The sequence below is a fragment of the Lygodium microphyllum genome, chromosome 20 (assembly GCF_053477565.2).
Source record: "Lygodium microphyllum isolate KBCC chromosome 20, Lygodium_microphyllum_v1.1.10, whole genome shotgun sequence".
NCBI classification, from domain to species: Eukaryota; Viridiplantae; Streptophyta; class Polypodiopsida; order Schizaeales; family Lygodiaceae; genus Lygodium; species Lygodium microphyllum.
Genome location: NC_141154.1, coordinates 40,348,629 through 40,372,660, shown reverse-complemented (window position 1 = coordinate 40,372,660; position 24,032 = coordinate 40,348,629). Strand labels below are relative to the sequence as shown.

At 40.2% G+C, this 24,032-nt stretch overlaps 1 long non-coding RNA gene across 1 annotated transcript; it reads left to right on the top strand.

Annotated features, from left to right (window-relative positions):
• The first annotated feature begins 13,469 nt into the window (after positions 1-13,469).
• LOC148018859 (uncharacterized) lies at positions 13,470-19,092 on the top strand. The gene is made up of 3 exons (XR_015695036.1): positions 13,470-14,171; positions 16,576-16,670; positions 17,408-19,092. It is a non-coding gene; the product is annotated as an uncharacterized LOC148018859 (long non-coding RNA).
• The last annotated feature ends 4,940 nt before the right edge of the window (positions 19,093-24,032 follow it).

Genomic DNA, 24,032 nt, shown 5'->3' with positions numbered 1-24,032 from the left:
CTGTCCGATCCGATTCCCAGAATTGGACTAGTCTAGAATCGGATTGGACCAGTCCAGAATCGGACCAGCCCATCCGAGTCCCAGAATCGGAGGTGACCAAAATCAGACCACTAGGCCAATCGGACCAACCTCAAATCGGACGTCCGATTCTAATAATCGGACTCCTGAAAATCGGACATCTGAGAATAAGACAAAAAATTGTCAAAATCGGACAGGTATCTAGAACACAAATTTGACACATCTAAACCTCGAGATTGACCCCAAAGGCTATGTAGAGCTAAAGGCACATCACAGATCCATCACCGGGCTAAAATTTAGAGCAGGTAGTTCAAAATTTGGCTATAAACGGTCCTCCAAATTGCACATGGTGTTTACCGTAACGGCCTTGTGGGCCGGGGGGACTGCCCCCCCGGACCCCCGCAGAGGGGGATCTGCCCCCTCCGCACCTCCCCCAAGTAGGTTGGAGAGAAAACGCGCGCCGTGACCGGTCCTCCAAATGGGACCCTAGTGTAGTAATGGCTCTACACGAGCATGGATTCTCACTTGCAAAAGAGCAACCAAAATCCCATACGCGAACAGAGAGAAAGAGAGACCCTAGAACATCAATGGGCCAATCTAGCCATCAAGGGCAAAACGTCCACACTACTAGAACACGAAGACATTGTGTTCATACCATGTCTAGTCAGAGCGAAATGCAACATCAGCAAGCTACAAATTCCAAGATGACTAGACACGACACTCTTGACGAGAGATGTACCTTGAGCAACACTGCACAGACAACCCAAGACATTGGTGGAGAATCCACGTCTAGTCATGCAAGTGGGGACTCAAGGGCATCTATCAGAAGGCCTAAATTTACAAGCTAGGACCCGAAAGATGAAGACATAGTACCACCTGCTTATCTTAGGGTCAAACTCACCGCGAAAAGAGAGCATACTATCGATGCTCTGATTGATGAAGGAGCAAATTTTAACATCTTGACCTATGAATCATGGACCCTACTAGGCCAACCAGAGCTCACACCGACTAGTGGAACTCTTAGCCCTTATGGGAGACACCCACAAACACTCATAGGGAAGTGCAAAATCCTTGCGACAATTGAAACGAAAAGCTTGCCTATCCTATTTCATGTTCCTCAAAATAGTGCTAGCTGCGAGAAAGAAACCTTCCTAGGAAGACCCTTCAAGAGGGCGACCAAGTGTGAGGCCGACTATGTAGCACAGAGGATACACCTGACACTACCCGATGTGAGGATAGTCACAATCTTTAGCAAGGGTGACCTCATCAAACCTCGAGGGAAAGGCAAGGAAGGTGCTGACGTAACAGTGAAGCCTACTAACGAGAGCAAGGACTTGTCGGAAAAACTGATACAAGCACAGGTCGAACAACGAGAACCAGTGAGTGAGGTCATGCTTGAAATAAGAAGGTCAAGAGATAATGCCAAGGATGGGCTTTGGACTTAGAAATATCGTAGAAGACCCCAAAAGAAGCCCAAGCCTTATAGACGCAGGCATCAATGGAGGGTCAGCACAATGCCGTGATGGATATCCAAAGCGTTGCTACGTGCTCAAGGGTACTACGAAGGTAACCAATGGATTTGGGTACAAAAATTCCCTGCTAAACCACCTCTATCAGCTAAAGGCCAGAGTGCATCAAAAGCAACGAAGCATAGGAGGAAACCTAAGAAAAACTCTAGGTCTCGAGGCAAGAAACCAAACATGAGTGTTCGAAAGAAAGAGCCTCAACCTAGCATGCTTAATAAGCAGATGTCATACGTAGCCATTGAGCGTGCACAAAATCCATTAGTACCCAAACAGCCTTTGATTTTCCAAGAGGATAACACGCATCATAGGCACAACATTGCTCATGGCTAGGCTAATCGCTCAATAAAGAAAATGGCACAATCGTCTAATAGCCTTGAGAAAATCATTCAGCCAGTGCCAAGTCCACCTAAGAGTAATAGATCTCTTACATCCTCTTTTTCCAAGCGAACACAGGAAGCACAACAGTAGTCGTCCATGGCGGCTGCTCACTCCCAATCTCTATCTCCATCAAAGCTTCCAAATATCCAAGAGGTGGGACATGACACTAGCCGCAGCTCTCTGCCCAAGGATATGCCTGTGCAACCCAATGTGACCAAATCAACTCATGCTCAATCCACACAGATGAATGCTCAAAGGGAAACAAAAGACGTAACCACTTCCGATCGCCCTAGGGACCTGACACCGCAATCCACCAAGAGTAGCCAGGCCACTGGACTAGCTGCCACTACTTCCAATCAGGGATCACAGTAGTCACAGCCCTTGGCTGTGACAATGCCCCTTGCAGAACGTGTCCTTAGTGGTTTACCTGTGAAGGAGGTGTTGCGACCTACCTCCTTAACAACTTTAGCACTTTCAAAGCGCCTAAAACCTGGGCTGGAGGAGTTAAGCACAGGGGAACGGGTAGAAGAGCTAGACTCCCCCAAAAGGGAGACAGTTGTACCCATGCAACCTGGCAAGGCTACTCCGCAGGCCACGACTAGGTCCCATGAGGACCCTCTAGAGAAGGGAAATGCTGAGGCCCAACCAAGCACATCAACGGTCGATATAGCCCAGGGTCCTAAGACGTTAAATGCACCTACGCTGACCAGGAAAAAGAGGAGGAAACAACGAAAACAACCAAAGTTGCAGGTGGTTGCAGACCCCAAGGACATTGGGACGAAGAGTACTGGAGAGCTAATGGATAAAGCATCGAGTCCATCCACCAATGAGCCCACTGATGCCTCTCCTAATAACGGTGAAACCTCAGACACATCTGTGTGCTCCGACAAATCAAAGCAGTCGTTACCATCAATGGCTGCTGGCAAGACTCTATCCCCACTGGCAATAGAACTCGCATTGACAAATCAAGAGTGGATACAACACTGTCACGACGGGGTGACGAATTCGCAATAGTCACACCCAAGGAGAACCATGATGCAATAACGAAGCCTCAAGAGAAACATGGAAACCCCAAGAGCATGAGCAATCCTAGCGTTAACCAATCTTGCTCATATAGGCATGAACCCCCAGCTATGTTGGAGCCTAGGCAAACTCCTAGATCCTTGCATGAGATAGCAACCAAGCAAGCCCTCGTCGAACATAGAAGTGTCAAAGAATGCTTAACTGAGTGGGATGCTAAGCTCAAAGTGTTCGTACGTGTCTACGTCCTTGCGGACATGGGCGCATTCCCTAAGGAGCAGCTCGACGAATACTTGCCTTTCCCCTTATCTTGGGAAGAGCAAGAACATCTTGACAAGCACTATAACAAGCTCTTACATGAACGCATGCAACTCATCTCTGACGAGGAGGCTGATGAACTGTGCTTAAGTGTCACGTTCAATGAAGTGCTCTGCCGACCGAATCTCATAGACATAGAGCAACTAAAGCGACTGTCAGCAGGCCAGAGTCAATTTGAGCAGCGTTGGTGCGAACGTCGCGTTGCAATGGCCGAACTAGGGGCTCAGATCGTGACAGTCTCTGAGGAGCGATTGGCCAAATGGCGGTCTCAAAGAGACCCAACCTATGTGGCACCAACTTCCCTTCGAGTGCTAACTGACATTCAGGGTATGGACTTAGCTGGAACTAGCCTAGCGAGTCCTTTGATTGATAAGGTTCTCACTGAGGAGGAGTTACACGTTGCCAGTAGACTCGGACAAGGTTCCATGCTGCTCGATGTGGCAAAATATCTATTGTTACTGAGTAAGCTGCCACGAGTGCTGGATGCGTATGCCACACTCCAGTACAATCTTGAGTTCTACAATTTGTTTTTATCCTCATAAAGCGCCATGGACTCATGGATATGTATATAAATAAACAATGACTTTTATGACCCTGTATAAACATCATCAACACACACAAGCAATAAAAACCCAAGCGCAGACAGAAGAATCGAGGCCAACAGGCTACGCTAAGCCAGTCCCCCTTTCACCAGATCATTTTTTCCTCCGAGAAAGGGCATGCACCTGCATTGCCACCATGGAAAACCCTAGTCAACGTCCCTCATGATGTAAGCAGGATGCAGTCCCTCTGTACACACTTTCCCTTCCCGGCCTATCCTTCCGAGGATGAGCCCTCCAAACGTAGGACCACCAACCGACATAACTTGGCGTGAGTCAAGATCTGCTCGTACTTAGAGGCCAGAGGGACACATTACAACAAGTACAACATGTTCCGCTCCTTCTCTTCTAGTCATATGTGTTTGAGAACCCACACGAAAATCCCTTCTATGCAAACAATCTTATTCCATATCAAGGCCTAACCCTTGGATTGCATCTTGCAGGCTTCCAGATGGAACACATGGAGAACCACGGACATCTGACATGCAAAGATGCTCTTCACAGACGATGGGAGCATGCTGCCCGTGCCCCTCCACCGGTACGCTATGTACCCACTCTCAAGAAATATGCAAAGAAGCGAGGGCCTAAGCGACACCTCCCCGGATGAAGGCCGAAGAATCCGCGGGCCAGGGGAGCGGACGCTCAGGGAGGCACACAAAATGTGGCAACGCCAGTTGCACAGACCCTCAACGCACGCTCGGGCACCAGGTGCTCACGAAGTGACAAGGCGGCCAGGGATAGGGCAAAATTTAATGAATTATTTAAAGAGATTGTGGAAACGGTGGCGGCCTGGGACTACACCATTCATATCTCGACCGATGTGTTCCCTGCCCAACCTCACGGGAGCCCCGCACTAGTACCGCCCCGGTCGCCTAGCCAAACGGACTCGCCCTGCCTCGTACCTATTGACTAAATCCCTATGATGTACAAGTAGCTCGACAAGTCAACATCCTAGAACATTTTGTTTTTTTATGAGAAAAGGGGCAAGATCCCCACTTGTACACATTCCCATTACTTCTCATTAATGTATGCGACCTTAACAAGCACTAAAATAGGCATCCCAATAAACATCATAGAATTCTGAAAAATTATGTCTTATCATGATTGCATTTGCTCGATGCACTTAACACAAGCGAGCATATACTCTCACGAAGTGATAAGTGGATGCAGGATAATACAGGTCCTTGTGCGAAAGTGTTCAATGCCCGATCATCGCAAGACCATTGACCCCACAAAGAGCCGCGACAAAGCCACACTGCCGAAAGCAAAAATCACCCTTGCCAACCACCCACATCGCATGGCCCAACGCACATTCATGGGCCACGCTCCCTTTCTGGGTCAAGCTCTATAGTTGGCTCATGGCAGTCGTTACCTCACTTGTACCAACATCACGTGTGTCGCAAGGAGGTTTGCAATATCTCAAGTGTATCTCCCCATCTCAACAACTGCTTCTCTAACAACGAGGCTAGGGCACAATCATCATTGTAATATCCATTTCCTGAGCCTTCTAAGCTTGACATTTTCCAACCCATTGAAAGGCTGATAGTCTCAACATATTGTAATGGTTGTACTCAAGCAAGTTCGGTAAAAAAAAAGGAGAAAAGAGACGAGAAAGAAAGAAAGAAAGAAAGAAAAAAGAAAAAGAAAAAAGAGAAACGAATGAAAAGATAAGAAGGACCCACGATTACAGCACAGCACCTAGGGGTCCTCAAATTAGGTACGTCCAGTGACCTTGGTCGACTGGCTCTGTTCCTAGTCCCCTAGCTATTTACCATCACCCACAATTGTTCAGGGCACATCAAGGGCAGGACATACCTAGGGAGCCTGTCTCGCCTATGGTTAGACCTGTCACCCTGACCCACTTGCACAATTCTCTCTTGCACTCTGCCTTAGTACCATTGCAATCAGTGGTAGTAAGCACCGCATGATTGGCCATGAAACGTACACCGTCCTCATCAAGCAAGTCCAATAGCTTCCAACTACCGAAAGTGCGGTGTCCGTGTATTCACTTATGCTACATCGTGCAGTCACAATGCAAAGGATGTCTCATATACCTTTACGTGTACTTCTTCTCCACATGGACAACCTTGCTTCATCCACACATTGTTACAAGAAATTAGCCCACGGTCTTCTAACTACGTAATATCTAAATATGCACGAGCACTTACATCATATCTGCACCAAAGTATATCCACAGTTTGGGTCCTCAAGTATAGGACAATACTCTCAGCTTGCTTAGAGTTCGACCTGTCTCCCAAACTAATCAAATATGTCTTGTGCACGATAAGAAGACTAGCACTACCCCTTAGGGAGAGACCACACGAGAGGTTTTCAACTTGCAGGTATTGAAGCCTCCAATGAAATTTCAATCGCTCTTTAGCGACACCCAACTCTGAATGCTTATCCCTCACCATCCGACAAGCCCCCAAAGAATCGTCATGTGCAGAATCTCCAACAAACCGACACTTGTGCTGGCCATCAATGCAATCCCCAACACAGAACAACCCTACCACCAACTCCAACAACCCTTCCACTAGCCACCTTGGCCACCAACAGGACCCCAGGATCTTCTTTCACACCACCACCAACACTCCTCCACAAAAACCACAGGCGTCCTTGTCACCCACATCTTCGGTACATGCTACAGCCTGCTATCTACGACGGTGAGTGTCATGGGACTGGCACTCGTCTAGGAGGGGGGTAATGTTAACCAGGAAACGAACGAAGGTGAAAAATCTGGAAAAGCTAAAGCAGAAGACAAAGACAAAGGCCAAGGAAAAGAGAAACGGAAGACAAAGACGCACAAGGAGAAGAGTCCTAAATAAGAAAGAAAGGCGCACAAGGAAAAGCGCAAGTCAAAACTTTTGTAAAAGAGCGCAAGCGCATCATGGTTTGATTCAAGGAGCGCCGGTTGCATGGGCTCTCACCTGTGCAATTTGTAAATGTAGATGGGCGGTGGAAAGGAAGCTAGGAAGATAGAAGGACAATGGGAAAAAGGGCCTAGGCTACGGCCGGCCATGTAAAAAAGGGAAAAGGGGATGACCGCCCAAAAGGGATTTAGGGTTTTGTATATAAAGTTGAAAAGTGAATGAGAAGCTCATTTTTGTGTGTGGCCAAAAGTAGCTCTCCTCTTCTTCTTCTTCTTCTTCTTCTTGCTTGCTTGAGCTTTTGCTTGAGAGAGGGAGTGTGAGAGTGTGAGGGAGTGAGTGTGTGAGGGTGAGGGACTGAGGAGGAGAAGCTCTCCATGTTCTCCTCTCTTCTTCTCTTCTCTTCTCTTCTCTTGTCCTACTCGCGGAAATGGAGCTTGGAGCGTGGAGCTTGAGGATGGAGCTTGCTTGAAGCTTGCACTTGGATCGTGGAGCTACTGAAGTGCGCGGGAGAGGAGGTAACTCGAATGGTACGGAGGTAAGCTCACCACACCCGTAGATATGGATGGCGCGTCGGTTATGTGAGAGGTAGCCATTAGTGCTCGGCTTGGAACGCTTGAAACAATAAGCGGTCCGTGGGTCTTGGCGGTTGAGTGAAAACTCTCACAGTTGACATATTTGTTTATGGGGGGGGGGTATTGGCGTATAAACAAATACATCCATAATATTCTATAAAAACAAATCAAATATAACTATATTTAAATATGAAACGTCACAGGCAAGCTAAAAGGTTGCCACCTTGTATATTTGAAACAACACAACTATTCAACGAGACAGTTCGCTTTTGTCTCCTATGCACTCTCTCTCTCTCTCTCTCTTTCTCTCTCTCTCATTCTTTGTTCAGTAGTTGTCTACAACAAGTAAGCTTCAAAGCTTTAGACCCCTTCCTCTTATCCTAGTGAATATAATTTGCACAGTACTCTCTATGCATCATTGGAGGTTTCTAATCTCATGGTGGTCAATGTATCTCAAATCTCTGGTCCAGATCATTGTGAATCTCACATTAAAAAAAGAACTTGTGGAATACGTCTCTTCCAAATGAGCCATGGTATTTCTCCTCTTCTTCAATTACTACGAAAACAAAACTGAGTGGAAAGAAATTGGCAAAACACATGAATGTCATGCTATCTTATTGCTCGATCATGAAGAGCAATATGGTTAGTTTAATTGGATAGCAAACTGTATGTTACCATATGGCCGTAAAGAATTCATGCGCATGGTATCGTATGATCTACGGACTAAACATGGCGGCTACTTCTTTTCCATGCATTAATAGCGGCTTCTTCTTCAGATGTGTAGCTTTGTTTCCATGCAAGTGTAGTACATCTCGATTTCTTCTCCTTTGCATGCAGTTGGCCGTAACGATGAAGTGGAAGAATCTCAGTCCTTCCCTTCTTTTGATAATGGCGCGTGTGTATTCTGGTGAGCTTTGTTGCCATGTCTAAGAGCGGATTTGGTGTTCTGGGATGGCGCGAGGAAAAAGTCTTGCTTCTACTTCTCTTCACACCCTCTCGGTCTCATGGCATTGCATCTCCTCTTCTCCGACAAGACTGCAACCAAAGTTATCTCGTGAGTCGGCTTCACATGCATGACATCCTCCTCCTATCTGTTAGTTGTACCTGATATTCCTACTCGTGATTGAACTATTGAAGTGCTTCTTGGAGTTTCATCGTGGACTTAAGGCACCTTATAGGAAAGTCCATTCAGCTACATATTGTCACCAAACTTTTAGATAAAGGTCTCATTCATCCTAGCTTATCACCCTTTGAATCACTTGTACCTCTTGTAATTTTGTTTATTTTTTAAATAAAAAATTGCATATGTATTGACTATAGGGCCGCAATAAACAAAGTCAGTGTCAGAAATTGGTATCATATACCTTATGTCAATGATTTGTTAGATATATTAAAGATACCATCAAATCACGATGGACACATTGTTGATATTTTTCAAGCAACTTTTCGCACACAATTCGATCACTTTGAATTTGTTGTTATGCCTTTCGATCTAACAAATACACTTGAACTTTTGCTAGATTTGTTTTTTTGAAATTTATTTACATTTTTTAAATAGTGTTTTTTCGATAATATTTTGGTTTTTAGAGAACTGGATACTAAACACAACGGACATCTACAAAATAAATTTTGATTTGCTAAAAGCTAATCACCTTTATGGTAACCCTACTATAAGTGTTTTCTTTCAAGATCAAATTGAATATCTAGGCGATAACGTTTCCACACATAAGAAAATTATATTAATCTAAAGAAAGTGTATATCATTAATGAATGACATGTTTCTAGGAATGCACATGGAATTCTTTCTTTTCTCGGAGTGGACTTCTATAGAAATTTTGTGTCCAATTTTTCTCTGACTACTCTATCTTTAAGTACACTTCATGCATAAAAAAGTTGTTTTTCTGTTTTAGGAGGCTAGTCAAAAAATATATTTCAATTCTTTAAACTATCCCTTGACTCATGTTACTATCTTCCAGTTACTTGATTTTAACCACCCTTTCTTTTTGGTTGTCATTGATGCTAGTGGATCAAGAATATGTATTGTTCTCATGCAAAATGACCACCCTATTGCCTACAAGAGCCTCAAGATGGAACCTTTAGAGTAGAATTATGGCACGTATGATAAAGAGTTTATAGTTGTTGTCCATTCCTTATATTTTTGGAAGCATTAACTCATGGATTCAGAAGTCTTAATTAAATTCAATCAAAAAGCCATCAAACATCCTTTTTTCCACTCTTTAATTTTTGATAGGTGCATTAAGTGTGCTTTATCTATCCAAAACTTTCATCCTATGATTCAATATCAACTCTAGTATGCTAATGTTATAACTTATGCCCTTAGTTGCCATCCCTATGATCATGTTTCTTCTCATCATTCCCTTGTTTTTGATACAATAACATCTTTTGATGTAAATCATGTTTCATCACATCATCTCCTTGGTTTGGATTAAATTAAAAATTTGTTTATTTAAATCATGTTTCTTTAATAGTAATTCAATCTTTTGATTCCATAGTCTCTACTTATTTCTCTAACCATGATTTTTGTGATGTATGACATTATATGCATGACTCCAAGAAGGTTATTTTTTCCAAGGATTTTACTTTTCGCGGCGGATTTTTATATGTCCATAAGAAGTTGTATATATGTGAGCCATTTAGAGTCATGGCTATGCACAAAATGCATGCGCCACGCTAGGCCATAAAGGTATTTGAGTTGCTTTAGTTGCTTGCAAATAATATTTTTATTAGCCTAAATAAAAAACATGATCTAGCTCAATTTGTGTTTGAATGTCGGATTTGTCAAAGGTTTAAACAAGGCACATGGCAAAATATTTGGTTTACTTATGCCTTTATATGCCCCTACTAGTCCATGGGAGAAAATTTTCATTCATCACTAATTTACCTACTACTTCAGCCCATAATGATATGATTTGGACCATTGTTTATAGATTTAGAAAACACTACTATTTTATCCTATGTAAAATAATTTGAACTGCTCCCCAAGCCACCAAGCCTTTTATCATCACTACCTTTCCTCACCATGGTTTTTCCTAGATTCTTCTTTGATTGTGGTCATTGCTTGCATAATCACTTTTGGGTTGCCTTATTCAAGAATTTGGATTGAAGGATCTTCAGATACATTTCCCTGTAGTATGGTGTTTAACACAATGCTAAATATCATGTTTCCTATGTTGATAGAAGCTTCAACCAATAGCAAACATGAACAAAACACAGAACCTTCATAAAAGAAACCCAATAAAAATTTTCAACAATTGATTGAAATACCAAGGAACATATACCTAGAATATTTCATGAGACCAACCTTGGTGCTTGGAAGGCTCCTCCAATAAGTTTTGTTGCATACACATCTTGCTCTTCAACTATAGATGTGTGTGCGTGTGTGTGTGTGGTGATGTCTACAAGAGGTTTAGAGATTTGGAGGTTTACTGAAACTTTGGGGAAGAAGGCCATAGTTAAAATTTTAAAATCCGTGTTATATTTAAGTCTACAATATTATGAAAATCATAAAAAAACAGGCTCATTTTTTGTATAAAATCCCATCTATACAAATCTTATTTTCACATACACGACCACATGGTTTAAGATGAACTTATATGAATAAGGAAATGTGATCATAAATTTGCATTTGGCCTACACATCTCTACTTTCATGTTGTTGTAGTGAACCTCTTTACTTGTACTTCTTCTTAAATTATTACTAGTGCTTTTAGGAATATCAAAGGGACCATTTATCATTCTCATGTTGAATATTTCCCAAATTTATGAATATCACTTAAGTAAAATAAAATGATGTGTAAAGTCATGGATGAAAAGTAAAACATATGGTATAATCATTGTGTAATCACATTATAGACAACCTACTGGGTTGGTAAATCTTAGTTATCATTTTTTTATTTTGAGAAAAAATAGATATTGTGTGGATTTTAAACCTCTATATAACATAATTCTATATAGATTTTAGTTATATTAGAGAGACTATGATTTTCTTATTAGTTCACTTCGTTAGACATAAAGTCATACTACAACACATAAAGGATATACCAATGGATACTCTAATAAAAAAAACTTAGACAAAATTTTCAAAATATCAAGCCCCTCTATCAATATACATCTCAAAATAGTCCTTAGAATCAATGAGCTACAAAATATATTGGTATGAGTATCGATACATAGTGGCACATATGACATCAGTGATATCAATAGATATTTCAATATCATAGTAATGCTAGTGATAAATGTTTTGTGGAAGGTATAATGACATGCAAGGAACAAGGTTATTTATTAGGGATCTAGCCCATGTAAGAGACAATTCATGATTATTTGGGAAGAACAAATTGTGTAGTAGATTCTCATGGTACGTTATAGTCTTTTATAAAACGCTTGATTCTACTTTTGTGGGCTGATCTTCAAATTATATTTCTTAATGTTTTACCAATGACATGGACTTTCAAGCTTGCATGTTTCAAAGTCCTCTTGTGGTATTTGAAGTCCAACATTGACTAATAAGAATCCTTGCAATAAAAAATTATGATGTTCTTGTAGAAGTGTTATAACTTTGGCTCTTTCAATGTTTTATGATAGGAACTAATACAAAGCAAGAGCATATAATCATGTTTTGTTCATTAGAAGTTCAAAGATTATAAGCAAAGAGTTTTTCACCTTTCATTTCATTGCACCTTGTTGGACTTATATTCTTTGGATTGTGCTACAAAAGATAATGCTACAAAGAAGAAAATTACATTTTGTTTGCTCCAAGGGATTAAATCCTCGGTACATACAATGAATCTTGAGTTTATGCTATTTGGGAAATGAACACTTGATTGTACAATCAACTAAATGTGCAATTGGTCCAATGTCATTTCAATAAAGTATATGGGTTATAATGCTTGAACTTGAGAGTCATTATTCTATTTGGCTTTTTGTCTCATTTGTAATTATATATGATTGTAGGAGATCTTGAACTTGAAGATTTATCAAGACATTAAAACTTGATCAACACTATATCTATCCTTGTATAAACATGTTGGATTTTATGATCTCCTTACATTTGATTTACAAATGGGCTAATGCATAAAATGATCCTTTCATCATGAAATAATTTTTAAATAAGTGTAGAGATCAATAAGTTGTAAATTTTATGATGACCTTTATCACAGTAGGATCACTTTACTTTGTATTCCTTAGATATACAATTAGATACACATACAATGCATTCAACTGAACCTCACAACAAGGATTTTATGTAGTGCTAATATTGAAATGAAGTGATCTGTGATTTTGATTTTTCAAAATAGGTTATGATTAAAGTTTGCAAGTATAACATCATAATTGTTATTTGCACTTATTATATGATGTGTGTTTGATATTAATTCAAAGCTTCTTTCTTAATCATGTGCATCACAATTCCTTGAAGTGTTTATTCAATAAAAACTTGCTTAGATCAAATCGGTTTGGAAGAAAAAGCATGTGGTTTGTGGAGGCAACTCTTCACACCATCACCATCATAGATGAGGGGGGATTCCTTGTCATATAGCATGCCTATATATAATGAGAAATTTGCCTCTTCACATACAATGTATACTTCATGGCCTTAGTAATGAGATTGATATCCGAGTAGGCTTTTTTAATATTTGAGCCTCAAGTTGAAGAAATAGAAAGCTATGTTGATAAGAGCATTGTAGGTGCACGAATGGAAACCAAGAAGAGAGAGAGAGGGGGAGAGGGGGGAGAGAGAGAGAGAGAGCCCATGAATGCAACCATTATTATACATTATAGTTCTTAGTAGTGCACCCCATGGGAATTTAGTTAAGCTACCCCATAATATGCAAATGGCTATATCATAAAATCCTACATGATTTACAGCATATGATGGAGAGAGATAATTCATGATCCCTTTTTGCATTAAGTGATCCAACTTTGTCGCCAAAATGTACTAGCATCTAAGAGCTAGGGCATGCCTAGGAAAAATCTACTTTCAAGAGTCTGTGTAGCTAAGTTTAATAAGGTATAGATTGTTTCCTTGACTACCCTTAATTTTTGTATCAAAACTTCTGGTCTCTTATCATTCTAAAAGGGAGATTTGTATATGATCGAGCACCGCCACCATCGACGGGAATTGCATATCATTATTTATCAGTCTCCACAAGGAGAAATCCGCATCTCGATCACAACTTTTGGGCTTCGGCGTCGCCTTCTTAATAGCAAGCTTGATACCGAATAGTTGTAATGGCGTGACTCACAGGCACACAGAGCGAGAGAGAGAGAGAGACAGAGAGAGAGAGATCTTCATAAGCTGTGCGTTTAGGCTTCAAATCGATAACACGGCGCTTCTTCTACGAGAGAGAGAGAGAGCGAGTGACAGTCTCAATTACATGAGAGAGGAACTCTTCTCATCAGACGAAGACGAAAGGTGTCGATTTCATCAACCTGTGCGAGCCAACTACTCGTGTCAATCGGAGAGAGGCAGAGATCGAAGAGACAGAGACGGACAAACATTGCAGATGATGATTCAACTCATCGAGCCTTACACGCAAAAAACATTGCGTACGATAAATCTCATGGCAGATGATGATTCCTTGTATAAGCTTACACTCAACGATAAATCTCTTGGCTATGTACTGAGCTTCACTCTCTCACCCACACAGACACAGAAACACACAGACAGCCTTATACTCAACGATAGTCTTATGGCTATCTACTCAGCCTCTCTCTTTCTCACACACACACACACACACACACAGGAGAGAGAGAGATCCCTCTCGTCTTCGTCTGGTGACCAGAGATCCTCCTTCTCACCAACCAACACATATATACAGTATGGAACCTTGAACAACGTCCATCCGAAGAGCTGGTAAGGTTTACTGACTTCTTGTTCTATCAGAGCCCTTATAAAACAACTGTGAATGCGCTGAGTGATTACATATTATGGGCCGATAGTGCTTTTAAGTCACTTGTTCTAATTGTAGTGCAAATAGGTTGCTCCTGCTCCGTTGTTGAGTGCTGTCCAGCCCATGATATTCCATCCACGGACTTGGTGGTAGTGTATCTATGGAGTAAATGCATGGTCTTCACCACAATATCTCTTGTGAAACCCTAGAGCTGACTTGGCCTCCTTGCAGTCATGTGAAATCCAGTTCTAAGAGGAGGTATCGAGTAAATGCATGGTCTTCACCACAATATCTATTGCAAAACCCTAGAGCTGACTTGATCTCCTTGCAATCATGTGAAATCCGAATCCAGGTCAAGAAATATCGAAAGGTCGCCTTCAATCAATTTGATTTGCCTGTCTTCCATGCAACCCTCACATGCATAGACACGGCTGATATAAGGCCAATTGCACATTGACCCATATGCCCTCCTCTAAAGTGTCCCTAGATGAAAACCACAATATCGAAATCTAGGTCCAGAAGGAGGTTTTGAAAAAATTACTACTTGCTAGATGCTACTGTAAGTGTGTAAAAGAATTCAGAGGACCTTTTGAAATCCATTGTATGGAATCCATGCAATACAATTATATATTTGTGAGTTTTCATTATCATACAAATGTTTGCTATTGTGTTGGAGCCATAGCTCTATTTTGCCTTATTATCCCTCTTATGATAGTTTGAATCATGGCCATGAAGGGCTCTAAATGGACTTACTTTAGTAGGAGCTTGTATTGAATATTTTTAGAGATGGACCATGTAAGGATTCATGCATGCCACTTTTAGGGTAAGGGGACTTAACACCTATTGGGCCCCATCTATTTTTCACATTTTTTAGGCTAAACCATCCATCTAGCCACATGGACCAAGGCCAACCCTTCCTTATATCCCATAAAAAACCTAGTGTTGGTACATGCCAATTAGAGGTGAATTTAGTTAAAAAGTGTGAAAATAGACACGCAAGAAATGACCAATATTTTGGGACAAGGTTCCCCTTTGTCTACGAATGGTAGTGCCCTCGTGCTAAGTGGCATTGTCACCCTAGTACAATGACACTGCCGCTCCAAGTTAGTAGCGTAGAACCTTGCATATTATGATGCATCTCCTCCATCAAAATATAGCACTTCCCACCTCTGTGGACAATGTATCCCTCTATGGATACACACACACACACTCTCTCTCTCTCTCTCTCTCTCTCTCTCTCTCTCTCTCTCTCTCTCTCTCTCTCTCTCTCTCTCTCTCTCTCTCTCTCTCTTCGGTGCACCACATGAAAGATTGATTGATTGTACCACATAGGGGAAAGACCTATAGTAAGTAGACAAAGCATTCTAAGACTAGGGGCAACAATGGACATGATATTCACTATCATTGACACTGCTCTTACTCGTGCTCCAACTATTCACATTGGCATTGCATCAAGACATTGATACTACACTTTATTATACTTCACCCATGGTAATCTCTTCTCTAATATTCTTTCTCTCTTAATGCAATAGATCCTTGTTTGACAGAAGTGCGCTTTAACTCACTCACACACACTCTCTCTCACAACAACGGCTCTATAAGTATTATGGGAATAAGTGGCCTTAGATTTATGGCCATCATTTTCTTCAACATGGAATTTTCAATTGCCAATGCTCACCATAGATAGCACTTGTGATTCTCAATGTATGAGCTACTTCGAGCTCCCATTTTCTTGAAGGACTTCTTGGCACATCCTTCCTACTAGCACATCTAACTTCATTTCTATAATGACATGTATGTCAGATATATGTAGTCCAAATGGGGCTCTAATTTTTAATATATTTGAATCATATTTATTAGTCTTACGATAGTCTATAAAGAGATTCGGTGAAAGGGTATGGGCCTACATATGTTTGTCTATTCATGACTTTATTTGCTAAAGGGGTAGCATCTTCGAGGCATATAATGCACATCTATTCTGATCTTGATGGCAATGATTTGGAGGAGCACCTTGAGGTATGTAATTATGAAGGATTGCACTTTACCGTTTTGGCAAGAACCAATCAAATTTGAGCTGAACGGTCCATTTCAATCCAATCTAGTTTGTGTTTGCCTCTGTCTTTCTCATTACATCATCATCTCTCTCAATGTTGCAAAATCATATATTTGAATTACATCCATGTAAAAGAGAATAAAAACTCCCTTTGTAAAATTTCAATATAGTTATCTATCCCCATTGCATACTTTGTTCTACTAAGGTAAGTTTCACACTTGCAAATGCTCACAAGGAAGGTTCTTGTTGGCTTAGTATAAAAATTTGGAGATCTCTTCATTATATGTGAGCAACCCTTCTCTATCTTATTTCAGATTCATGCACATGTTGGCAATACCAAAATGACTGCATTTGCTGCTCCTAACAAGTAACTCACATTATTCTATGTGGACATGACAAGACTATTAAGGTAAGATGTTGAATGTTCATGAAGTCCATAATCCCACATGTCAAGCTCATATAATTGCAAGTTTGACATGTTGTTTTTGGCCACAAATTATACATTTTGGAAGGCCATGCGGCCCTTGTGTGCTCATTGTGTCCTCATCATGAAGAAAGTATTAGCATATTACAGATAATTCTTGTAGTTCATACAATTGGTTCTTGTAGTGTATATCAATAGTTCCTACACCTCACTTGATTTTTGCATCTTATATCAAATCCTGGGCAATTATCATTAAGCTCATCTTATGATGGAACCTTTGGTAGGAAAGGTTAATACTCTCCATGTTGGGAAATATTTGGTTTGGGGGGTGGGGGGACTTAGGATGATGTTGGGACAATAAAAAGTGGAAGGGCCAATGTAGAAACACTATTTACATGGTGTACTTGTAATGGCTATTGTTAATATTTTCATGCTATTTTATATATGGTTTTGTACTTTATAAATAATTATCATGCTATAGCTCTATTTCTTTTTCAGAGAAAGAGTCTGCAAAGTGTAGTGCCTTTTAAAATCAATGTGAGCTAGTGACTGTTACAACTGTGGGTAGATCCTCATTTGATGTTGTTCTATGCAAACCAAGGTCTAAGGCACTCATCTTCATAGCATTGTAGAATATGTTCATTGTTTCCAAAATATGGAAGCTAGGCATCTTCATGTACCCATTTAACGATTAACCTTGTACATACATTTCTGTACTATAGGTTAGGAGAAAAAGTATCAGTGAGTGTATGAGAAGGCTACTATAGGAGGTTGTGCCAAACATGGATCAGGTATGGTTCTTTTCATTGAGTTGATACAATTGCAATGGCCATTTTTGGTAGGATCAAGATGTAATTGGTATGTTTCATGTTTGATGTCAAGTTTACTAGTTTTGCTACAAACATGCATGATGTATGATATCCCCTCATGTGTCTCTATTTGTGATGTGTTTGCATGTTCCTTCAAGTGAATGTGCTTGTGGTTAGTGATTGAGTAGCTGCATTGTGAATTCAATGTTATATGGGATCCCCTCATATTTCTCTATATGGGATGTGTATGCATGTTGCTTCAAGCAAATGTGCTTGTGGTTAGTGATTGAGGTAGTTACTACAAACATGCATGATGTATGGGCTCCCCTCATGTGTTTCTATATGTGATGTGTTTGCATGTTCCTTCAAGAGAATGTGCTTGTGGTTAGTGATTGAGTAGTTGCCCTGTGAATTTTATGTATGCTTGTGGAGTTTGGATGTGCATATGTACATCATGACTTTGTTGTAGAATGCATGATCTATGCACATGTGTGCTTTCTACTCTCTATTCTCTTTTGACTTCTTAAGAAAGGGCCACGTGAAGGTGGGCATTGTAGGCTTGCATGCAAAGCTTTAACATGGCCATGTGCCCTAGCCCAGGAACTATGTTGTAGAATGCATGATCTATGCACATGTGTGCTTTCTACTCTCTATTCTCTTTTGGCTTCTTAAGAAAGGTCCATGTGAATGTGGGCATTGTAGGCTTGCATGCAAAGCTTCAACATAACCATGTGCCCTAGCCCAAGAACTATATGACAGATGAAGCTCATCAATGCTAATTAGTTTAAAAATTGTAGGTTTGGGATACAATTATTCAAAAAATAAACAGTACATTTTGGAAGGTTATGATTTGTGCTTGTTTCTCCTCTTGATGCATATGAAAATCAATGCATAAGTCTTTGTAGAAGATGAAACATTTTATGATTGATCTAAAAATGGCTCTTGCATATGGGAATACACAACCCTTGGGAGGAACTTTGGACTTTTGAGAAGTGGATGGAGTATTTGGTGCAACATACGTGACAAACAAGTGGCTAAAATTAGCAAAAATATATCCTTCTAATTCTTCCATAATTGATGTTACATGAACATGGTTGCAATTAGCCATTTCTAGGATATTCATGCAACCAAGTTTGGCTTTCTCTATAAATTGTGTCTCAAGAACATGGTTGTAGTTTTGGGCATCCATATCATGACTGATGTGTTAAGTTTGCAATGTACATCCAAATTGAAGCAAGATAAATTGTTATAGTTGAGAATTCAAATTCCATTCAACCTTAAGCCTACCTAAATAATACTTTTTGTGAAATCTATAACTAAGGCCTAGATGCAATGCCAACTAGTTTATCCTCACCTATCATGGAATGTGCTAACCATAAAATAGGAAAGACAATAGAACTACATAGCTAGTCAACAAAGACAAGAAAAAATAGAAAAAGCAAAGTACAGATCAAGCAAAAGTTGGAAGGCAAGGCATGTAATATTTTTTAATCAATGTCTATAATAATAGAGTTATTTGTGATATTACTTTGAGAGCCATGTATAGTGCCCATGCATGCTGTAAAAAATACTTGGAGCTTGACAAGGGTATGTGCACTAGGTTTCATTTATTTTCATGATAGTTGGTGTAATCTAAATATATGTGTATGAATCAGGAAAGATCGGCCAAGATTCAAATAGGAGAGATGGGCACTCAACTTGAGTGGAAACCCAAACTCAAAGTCCCATATATAAAAGCTAGAAGGTGAATAGATAATCTCATTCTTGTGGTGTAAAAACTTGAGTGCATATTTCTTCTTCTTACTTGTGATCTATCTACTTGTGCTCCATCATTGAGAGTTAGGAACATGAGAGGTGAAGCTTGTTTCTTCTATGCAATATTCTCTTCTTCCTCTTCTTGGGTGAGAGGAGGATTGAAGGAAATATTCGTTATCTCTCTTCTTCTTGGTGTTTTCTCTCATGGATTGAGTGTTTATACATTGGATTAGGAACGATAGAGTAGAGGATGTAAATTGAGTACCACCACACAAATTGTGGAGTCACCAATGAGCTTTCGCTCTAGGGTGTCAAGAAAAAGGTAAGGTGGGGACTTCACCACGCCTTGTTGATCTGTTCATTCTTACTTGTGTATGGTTTATAAGAAGAATAGATAGATCAATGAGTATGAGAGATGTATCGACTATGTGAGAGATAGTCATCGCTAAATTAGATGAAGTGATTGAAAAAATAAGCATTCTATCAAGTTCAATGCTAGAGCTTGCAAAAGCTCCAACATTTTGGTTCCATTTTTTGGGACACAATGGAATCATCAATGATAACGTACATCTTCTTTATGGTGCCTTAAAATAGAAGCACTACTTTGAAATAGAATAGGAACACGTACTCTCAAATGGATTAGGAGTGGTTTCAAAATGGATGTGCAATAGACTAGGATGGATAGAGTTGGAGAGATGAGTAAATTCTCAGATAAAAAAACAAAGTTAGAACATTATAGGGAAATTGGAAGAACCTTATGAAATTATCTTAATAGTTTTTTTAAAAAAATTAAAAAGCTTTTGGATATCTTTTTACTATTTTGTGGGATCTAAGGGTCTTGCTTGTGAGTTTGAAGAAGTGAGCTTCCACAAGCAAGGGATTGAATTGCTCTATATCTCTCTATAAATTTTGTTTTTTCTTAACACAAGGCTTAATATTTACATAGTGGACTTTCTTTTTGAGTTTTTGGGCAAGGAAATAATCATTGAAGGTTAGGGAAGAGTAATGAGAAGTCTGTATTGTTGCTCGCTACTATCATTTATAGAAAAAGAAGAGAGGAGAATGGAGAAGAGGCATTTTTTGAACTCACATCTCATTGCTCCATAGGTATGTTCTCACCATTGAATTTAGAGGATTTTTGGAGAGGGAAAATGCTCCATAGCTATACTCTCATAATTGAATTTAGAGGATTTTTGGAGAGGGAAAATGCTCCATCGCCTAAATCCACATAAAAGCATAAAAGTTAGAGGATTTTTGGAGAGGGAAAGTGTTGATTTGATGATTGCTCCATTGAGCTTGTTGTGTACTAAAGAGAGGTCTTGAGTTTAAGAATGAGCAATTGTTCATTGTTTCCTACACCTCATAATGTGTTGGATCCTTACTCTAGACAAAGTCATTAGCCTTGCCATCAATTGGTTCTTGTGCATCCCTACAATATAAATACAAACCCATGGTGATCCTTCTTGTAACCATCACTAGAGTTAGATGTTAAGAAGGCTTTTTGGCCTCAACACTTGAAGCATCAACCGATTGGGTTGGACTAAGACCCTTTGGCCTTAAAGCACTTGGACTTCGCCTTTATGTCACCATTTGCTACTTGGCCCATGATCTATGCCAATCATCCGATAGGGTAATTTAGCATTTTCATTTTCAGATGATTTGACCTGAATAGCTACCGACACCTACATCCTTAAACTTCTAGTTTATTTTGATTTGTGCATTTTCTACGTCACCAAGTACCTTAAGTTCACGACCATTGAGAGCACAATGCTCAAGCCTGTCACCTCATTATCTTGAGCAATATCATGCTTGAATGGTAGTTGGGAACTCAAATCCACACACATATTGGCTCCCTCACATCACCCCTTGCAGTCCTTTCACCTGCACTCCGATGGTCCCAGTCATGATTTAGATGGTTGAGCTTGATCATTCAACAGCATCCATGCCATTCAACAACCATAATACTAGGGCACTCAACCAATAGAACACCAACTATTCAACTTTCACAATGCCCATGAACTTAGTCGCCTTTAATCAATTTGATTTGCCTGTCTTCCATGCAACCCTCACATGCATAGACACGGCTGATATAAGGCCAATTGCACATTGACCCATATGCCCTCCTCTAAAGTGTCCCTAGGGCCCATCAAGGCCAATATTCCACCCTATAATGTCGTTGAGTAGGCCACTCTTACCAATCATCATGTAATGCATCCACCTTTATTACATGACGGATAATGTTTTAGTAGTTGCCCAAAGTTTACCTTTCAACCCGTCACCATCCGTACTCTAACCAGAATGATCGTATTTTTTTCAGCTAGTCAACCCTAGCTCTATCCCGTGGGGGAAGTGTCATACTGTTATCCACAGAGGACCGACTTGAAGGTTCTTAATTGACCTAAGAGTCAACTATCAACAACTATCTCACATTCGGAGGTGTCCTTCGAGAGGCTTCTTGTTTGGAAGGAGCGACTGCCATTACCCTTGGTTCATGGAGGTACAACAATTTTTTCTAGTAGCAGACTAAGGATTTATGAAATCCCTCGCAGTCCTCTCGCACAGCCGCCATACCTTTCCCCTAAGATTATTTACAGTTCAGGTTCTGAGACCAAACCCTAGATAAGTCAACGGATCGGCCCTTCCTAGAGTTTCTTCCTAGCATTTGTTTTTGGAGAAACCTCTTGGCTAATCGAGACCACCTTGCCATAGGACAGGATTCGTTGAGAATTCATCCATCCGCTCCCATCTATGGAAGTTCTTAGTTATCTAATTACCTACCACATTATGTGAAACATATAAAAATAGCTTCATTAATTAAAAAGAATCCTTTTATACACAGTTGCTTTTTTGTGTAATTTACTCACGAACATATAATTAGAATAAAACAAGCTCATTGATTATGTTCCATAATGTGTGTTCTCCCGCCCCCATACAAGAGAAAAATTACAATTTCATGTGCTGCCTCATTTGGCACATCTGCACGTCACCAAGATCAAATCCACCTATAGCTAGCATTTTTAGGTGTCTCAAGTAGAACTTGGGCCATACAAGGGACCAAGTAGTTTCTAGATGCATAAAGGATTTATTAGACAGATCGCCCATGGCACCCTGTCCACCTCCTACTTAATATGATCCCCTGTTGGGAGACCTCTCGCCATCGGAGCCAATCCATGCTTCCGCATCGATAAAAACATCCCCTCTTGGTATAGGGATTCAACACCTATCCTTTGAGGAGGTATAGGGATTCTCAATTTTTATCTATTCCAATACTTAATTCAATCAGGACCTAATCTAGAAAATCACAAATAAGATTGATGTCTTCAAGTAGTTATGACTTCAATCAATCATGCAACTTTTAAGTGATGATTAATCTAGTGGAAATAGATACTTGAATTTCACATAATGAACTCTTTCCATTGGAATTTAACTAAGGGTATCTAGATTTTGGGATCTCTAACCTCCTAGTTTAAGGTTTATTCTTGTAACCAAGTTTCTTGGCCTTAAGTCAGTTTCTTTAACTTAGAACTATTTTTGTTTTTTTTTTTAAATCTTCTATCAAAGCTTCTAGATTAAAACCATATCATTGGCTAGTTTCTTTAGGGTTTCATTCTTAGTAAATTCATCTTGAATTCACTAGTCTTCTTTTCTATGGGGTTCACATTAAAATTGCTCATGATTTCTCTTAAGTTTTAGGTGTTCATAGTTCCCCTAACAGTTTTTAGCCTATAAGATATTTTAATAATTTACCAAGTGAATAATCTAAGATCACAGTATTTCTCAAGATACTTATCTTATTTCTATTGAATTCAGATAGAAATTTTTAGAAAAAACTGTGACATCGTGATTGGTAAAGGGTTCTTATCTGTGCTCGTGACTCCATTAGTGACTTCTGTGCTCGCAACTCCAACTGTTGCTTCCACGTAGGATCATTTGCGATTTTTGCTTTTGAATTCTTTTTCTTCGGGGCCATGATAGAAATATGATTTGTAGAAGAAGAAAAACATGGCACTAATACCGGTTGGCAAGGGTGTAAGACTCTCGATGATGACAGAAATATGATTTGTAGAAGAAGAAAAACACGGCACTAATACCGGTTGGCAAGGATGTAAGACTCTCGATGATGATGATGGTTATTGCAGAACTCAATGTTTTAGGCCTTACCGATGGTTCTTCTTGCCTCATGGGGAGAAATACTTATCCCTCTCTAGTAGATGGAATAGGGACAAGAATAGAGGTATGACTTCTAAATTGATTGATAGAATAGGATAAAGTTCTTCAGTGTCTTCTCTTCTTGGATTAGAGTAGAAGAGGATGAGAGACCTTTTGCGTATCCCCTTCCTTGGGTTGAATGAAATAATGTCTCTTCGTCTTGTGGAATAGAGTCTCCTCCTTCTTGATCGGCGTCTCGTCCTTGTCAAGATTTCTCTTATTCCCCTTCCTCGTCATCCCCAAGCCCTCAATTTATAGTTTTCCAAGGGGGTAAATGATAGAACACTTGCTTTTTAGCATTTTTCGATGACATCATCGATGACAAAGAGAGAACACTTTCTTTTAGCGCTTCTGATGACATCATTGATAGCGTAAGAGAGGGAGTTGCATTTTTGTCGTGCAAATTTTACGAATCTATGAGTGAGCTCCACGTGGCACGTCGTCAGACCGCCATCACTCCAAGGCTTATGACCAAGGCGGCATAGACCTTGGCATACTTAACAACGGGCTACGAAGGCTTTGTCAGTGCCCTTGGCGTCGTGCAAGAAGCCCCCACTAGCTTCTCATAAGAAAA